A 6,087-nucleotide genomic window follows, 5' to 3' on the forward strand; every position below is an offset into this window, starting at 1 on the left:
TATGATCTGTAGAACTAGCTCAGAGTTGCTCTAAGTTGCCTCGGTTGCAATAGCTGACAGCTGGAGATTGCTGGATCACAGCAGCACTCCAGTTGTGCTTCTGTCACCTAGGCCATACCCCCTGTGCCAGGGCCAGGATGTGGGTGGTCTGGAGATGGGAATTCAACTATGTCGGGACTCCCCAGCCTAGAGCAGCACAAAGTAGTGCTTGGGGTGGGGGGCGAGGATAGGAGGCCCCATTGTCTCTAGAGTATGCACCTAACTCCTTCCCTTTCTTAAATGTATACAGGACATCATCTTCTGTTCGGCTGGGTTTTCTGTGTTCTGACTGTGGTACCTGTCCTCTTCCCACTCTGTCCCATGCAGGGGCATTGACTAGAAACACTCTGACCGGCATTGGGGCGAAGATGTTCAAGGTCTGCAGCATTCTCCTCTTCTGCACTCTGCTGACCCTGCCTCGAGACTCACAGGGCTACAGGCCGGAGCTGATAATCAGGGAGAAGACTACTAAGAAAGGTGAGTTGAAAATGTCCCATTTGTTCCCCACCCCGCCTGACATGAAACCTGCTAGCTCAGCGAGCCTTTCCGTTAGTACTGTAACATGCCATCCATGGGACCGGCTGGAGGTAAGCTGTCTCCTGAGTTCATAGCGATCAGAGGTCTCCTACTTAGTGTCTCTTTCCAGCAGCCATTCAAGGTTCTAGGCTTGATGCAGGAATTATTGGGTAAAATTCAGCAGCTCGTATTATGCAGCAGATCAGCTATATGATCATGATGGGCTGGGGCCCTTCTGGCTTGGAAATCCGTGTTCCATTCTTTCTTCCTCCTTTAAGGGCTCAACAAAGTTAAAACTCAGCTGGTTAGTCATCATAGCACAGTGCATTCATCTACACTGACCCAAAGCCTTCCAGCCCTCCCCAAGTGTGCTCACAGAAGCAAGATGGGTGCATATGTGGTGTACACCCACAGAGACACAAGGTCTGTGTGCGGTGGTACCTGGGGTAGCATTGCAAAGGTGACTTAGGAGCAGAGCTGTTCAGAAAAATTCCAACCAAAATTTTCTCATCAGAATTTGCAGATTCACCAGTATCAAAATGCATCGCTGAGATGGTTCAATTCTGACGACGCTCTGATGGAGGGAGGGTTTCAAACTGTCTGGTTTCCTGCCAGCTTGCCTGATGGGGAGCTGGGGGCCTGGCTCCCAAGCTTCCAGATGCCCAGTGCCTTGCGAGCCAGGGCTTCCAGGTGACCCTGGCAGAGTGCATTGGCGTCGCGGGCCAGGGGGCCACTTCTGTGCACAGCTCGATTCAAAATTTTGTTTTTTTTTCTCCCTGAACTGGCATGAAACCAGACTGCAAAACATTGTAGTCTTCCATTGAATTGAATGGCCTTTCTCTGCCCAGCTCTGATTAGGAACCTAAGGGCTTGGCCACATGGCGAGTTAATGTGTGCCAAGCCAGAGTGTGAATTTATGGAGCACCAGCTTGCAATGCAGTAACATTTCCATATTTCAAAAGTGTTGTCAGCTCTCTGCAGCCTGAAACTCACTCATATTCCATGGGAATTCAGCTCCTAGATGCTGGCTTTTCAAAGTATTTAGGCACTGACAGGTGCAGGGAGGCACCTAATCAGATTTTCAGAGGCACCTGTGTGGGATGGGTGCCCAACTCCCTTGGGAATCAATGTGCTTAGCTTGTTTAGATGCATTTGTAATTCCCATTAAACTACGCTGTGCCTTGCAGAAGTCAGAACACCTTGGCAAACCTGGCCCTGAGGGCCCAAGTCAGCTTTGAAAACAGGCCTGAGGCATCTAGGTCACTTCAGATGTTACCTTGGGCCAACGGCCAGTTACATGGAACCATTGGGCTGGATCCTGGAGGTGCTGAACAAGGAACCTGCCTCCTGCAGACCTGAGTGGCAGAGTAGATCCCCCCAGAAAGTCAACAAGGAGTCTGGTGACACCTTAAAGATTAACAGATTTATTTGGGCATAAGCTTTCATGGGTAAAAGCATCTGACGAAGTGGGTTTTTTACCCACGAACACTTATGCCCAATTAAATCTGTTAGTCTTTAAGGTGCCACTGGATTCCTTGTTGTTTTTGTGGATACAGCCTAACATGACTACCCCTGATACTTGCCCCCAGAAAGTGACTCACATCCTCCCCCAGCCCCCAGGTCGGATGGGGCCACAAGCCCTACCAGGTTGTGCCAAGAGAGATCATTAACCATTGCTTCCTAGAAGTGAGAGCGAGATGGGCCGCAGCGGCCATCAGCTCCCTCCTGGCACTGGCAGGACATCACCCCCGAGGTGGAAATAGCCAACGTTAAACTGAGATGGTACCAACACAACTGAGTAGCCGGGGCCTGATTTTCAGGAGTGCTGGGAATCTGTTCAGTAGGAGAGGTGGGTGCTGAGACCCTCTGAAAGGTGGGCCCCTTGCGAGATGATGTAGCTGCCCTATAGGCAGTGCTGCAGGAGTGCCTGATGCGGGGGCCCAATGGACCATACTAATATATACAGCCCTATTGCTCCCCGCCCAGGGCTTGCCAGGGCCATCAGTGACACGACTGACAATCTTTTCTGACTTTCTAGACTTGGCATCCCACATACTCCATGGGCAAAGTCTGGCTGACGAGCAGCTGAGCGGAGACCCTGGAGGGCGGCTGCCAGGCGCTGGAGGCACACTCATCGCAGGAAGCCAGCCATCACTCTTCGGCAGCCTGCTATCTGCAGTGGGCAGGCTGTTAGGTGGGCAGGGAGCTGAGCATCGATCCAATGTGCAAGGGGCTGGAGCAGTGTCTTCCTTTGGCGGGCGGGGGGTCAGAAAGGCCAGACCTTTACTCAGAATGGAAGGTAGGAGGGCAGGACAGCCTGTCTATGGGACACTGCTTGGCTCAAGAGGACAGGGAGAACGTCTGCCTTTGATCAGATGGCTGCTTGGGGGAGGCAGGGGAGTGACGTTACCTTTAACTGGGAATAACCTTGGTGGTGTAGGTGGGGGTCTGCTACGCAGGGGAGGAGGTGTCCCAGTAAGTGGAGATAGGGGATTGCTTGGTGGGGAAGCAAGTGTATCTACATATCAAGGTGCCTTAGGAGGGGGAGCAGGTGATCCTATAGTTGGAGATGTTCTCAGTGGGGGAGGGGGTGTCCCTATCATTGGAGATTCTCTCAGTGGTGTAGCAAGGCACCCTATAAGAGGAGATCTACTCGATGGAGGAGTAGGTGTCCCTATAGTTCAAGATGTACTCAGAGAAGCAGGTGTCTCTTTAGGTGAAAGTCTGATGAATGTGGAAGTAGGTGTCCCCTTAGGTGGAGATCCTCTCGGTGGGGTAGCGAGTCTCCCTATCGGTGGGGAGACACTCAGTGCGGTAGAAAGTCTCCCCGTAGGTGGAGTAACACTCAGTGAAGTAGCTGATGTCCCTATAGGTGGTGATATACTCAATGGGGGATCAGGTCTCCCCATAGGTGGAGACCCACTCAGTGGGGGAACAGGCGTCTCTATCATTGGAGATCCTCTCAGTGGGGTAGCGAGTCTCCCTATCGGTGAGGAAACACTCAGTGTGGTAGAGAGTCTCCCTATAGGTGGAGGAACACTCAATGGGGCATCAGGTCTCCCCATAGGTGAAGATCCACTCAGTAGGGGAGCAGGCGTCCCTATAGGAGGAGATATGGATGGAGAAGTAAGTGTCCCTATAGGTGAAGACACACCCAGTGAGGTAGCAGGTGTCCATATGGTTGAGGATACGCTCAGTGCGGTAGCAGGTGTCCCTATAGGTGAAGATACACTCAGTGAGGTAGCAGGTGTCCCTACACTAGGGGATACACTCAGTGGGGTAGCAGGTGTCCCTGTAGGTGGGGATATACTCAACGGGGGATCAGATCTCCCCATAGGTGGAGATCCACTCTGTGGGAGAGCAGGCGTCCCTATCGTTGGAGATCCTCTCAGTGGGGGAGCAGGTGTCCCTATACATGGAGACACACTCAGTGAGGTAACAGGTGTCCATATGGTTGGGGATACACTCAGTGGGATAACAGGTGTCCCTATAGGTGGAGACACACTCAGTGAGGTAGCAGGTGTCCATATAGGTGGAGATATACTCAATGAGGTAGCAGGTGTCCCTACGGTTGGGGATACACTCAATGAGGTAGCAGGTGTCCCTACGGTTGGGGATACACTTAATGAGGTAGCAGGTATCCCTATAGGTGGAGATATACTCAATGGGGGATCAGGTCTCCCCATAGGTGGAGATCCACTCAGTGGGGGAACTGGCGTCTCTATCATTGGAGATCCTCTCAGTGGGGTAGTGAGTCTCCCTATTGGTGAGGAGACACTCAGTGTGGTAGAAAGTCTCCCTACAGGTGGAGGAACACTCAATGGGGGATCAGGTCTCCCCATAGGTGGAGATCCACTCAGTAGGAGAGCAGGCGTCCCTATAGGAGGAGATATACTTGATGGAAAAGTAAGTGTCTCTATAGGTGGAGACACACTCAGTGAGGTAGCAGGTGTCCATATGGTTGGGGATACACTCAGTGGGGTAACAGGTGTCCCTATAGGTGGAGACACACTTAGTGAGGTAGCAGATGTCCCTATGGTTGGGGATACACTCAGTAGGGTAGCAGGTATCCCTATAGGTGGAGGCACACTTAGTGAGGTAGCAGGTGTCCCTATGGTTGGGAATACACTCAGTGGGGTAGCAGGTGTCCCTATAGGTGGAGATATACTCAATGGGGGATCAGGTCTCCCCATAGGTGGAGATGCACTCAGTGGGGGAGCAGGCATCCCTATCATTGGAGATCCTCTCAGAGGGTTAGTGAGTCTCCCCATAGGTGGAGGAACACTCAGTGGGGGATCAGGTCTCCCCATAGGTGGAGATCCACTCAGTAGGAGAGCAGGCGTCCCTATAGGAGGAGATATACTTGATGGAAAAGTAAGTGTCTCTATAGGTGGAGACACACTCAGTGAGGTAGCAGGTGTCCATATGGTTGGGGATACACTCAGTGGGGTAACAGGTGTCCCTATAGGTGGAGACACACTTAGTGAGGTAGCAGGTGTCCCTATGGTTGGGGATACACTCAGTAGGGTAGCAGGTATCCCTATAGGTGGAGACACACTTAGTGAGGTAGCAGGTGTCCCTGCGGTTGAGGATACACTCAGTGGGGTAGCAGGTGTCCCTATAGGTGGAGATATACTCAATGGGGGATCAGGTCTCCCCATAGGTGGAGATGCACTCAGTGGGGGAGCAGGCATCCCTATCATTGGAGATCCTCTCAGAGGGTTAGAGAGTCTCCCCATAGGTGGAGGAACACTCAGTGGGGGATCAGGTCTCCCCATAGGTGGAGATCCACTCAGTAGGAGAGCAGGCGTCCCTATAGGAGGAGATATACTTGATGGAAAAGTAAGTGTCTCTATAGGTGGAGACACACTCAGTGAGGTAGCAGGTGTCCATATGGTTGGGGATACACTCAGTGGGGTAACAGGTGTCCCTATAGGTGGAGACACACTTAGTGAGGTAGCAGGTGTCCCTGCGGTTGAGGATACACTCAGTGGGGTAGCAGGTGTCCCTATAGGTGGAGATATACTCAATGGGGGATCAGGTCTCCCCATAGGTGGAGATCCACTCAGTGGGGGAGCAGGCATCCCTATCATTGGAGATCCTCTCAGAGGGTTAGAGAGTCTCCCTATAGGAGGAGATATACTCGATGGAGGAGTAGGTGTTCCTATAGTTGGAGATGTACTCAGAAAGGTAAGTGTCCCTTTAGGTGAAAGTCTGATGAATGTGGAAGTAGGTGTCCCCTTAGGTGGAGATCCTCTCGGTGGGGTAGCGACTCTTCCTATTGGTGGGGAGACACTGAGTGTGGTAGAAAGTCTCCCTATAGGTGGAGACACACTCAGTGAGGTAGCAGGTGTCCCTACGGTTGGGGATACACTCAGTGAGGTAGCAAGTGTCCCTATAGGTGGAGATATACTCAATGGGGGATCAGGTCTCCCCATAGGTGGAGATCCACTCAGTGGTGGAACAGGCGTCTCTATCATTGGAGATCCTCTCAGTGAGATAGTGAGTCTCCCTGTAGGTGGAGGAACACTC

General features: G+C 52.1%; 1 long non-coding RNA gene across 4 annotated transcripts; it reads left to right on the forward strand.

The window, feature by feature from the left end:
* Positions 1-4,163: 4,163 nt before the first annotated feature.
* LOC127031053 (uncharacterized) lies at positions 4,164-5,818 on the forward strand. 4 transcript variants are annotated; one of them, XR_007768487.1, is made up of 3 exons: positions 4,164-4,231; positions 4,388-4,504; positions 5,558-5,818. It is a non-coding gene; the product is annotated as an uncharacterized LOC127031053 (long non-coding RNA). The 4 variants fall into 4 exon arrangements; XR_007768486.1 differs by lacking the exon at positions 4,388-4,504 and adding an exon at positions 4,856-4,972; XR_007768485.1 differs by lacking the exon at positions 4,388-4,504 and adding an exon at positions 5,324-5,440.
* The last annotated feature ends 269 nt before the right edge of the window (positions 5,819-6,087 follow it).

The sequence above is a fragment of the Gopherus flavomarginatus genome, chromosome 11, assembly GCF_025201925.1.
Source record: "Gopherus flavomarginatus isolate rGopFla2 chromosome 11, rGopFla2.mat.asm, whole genome shotgun sequence".
NCBI lineage: Eukaryota > Metazoa > Chordata > Testudines > Testudinidae > Gopherus > Gopherus flavomarginatus.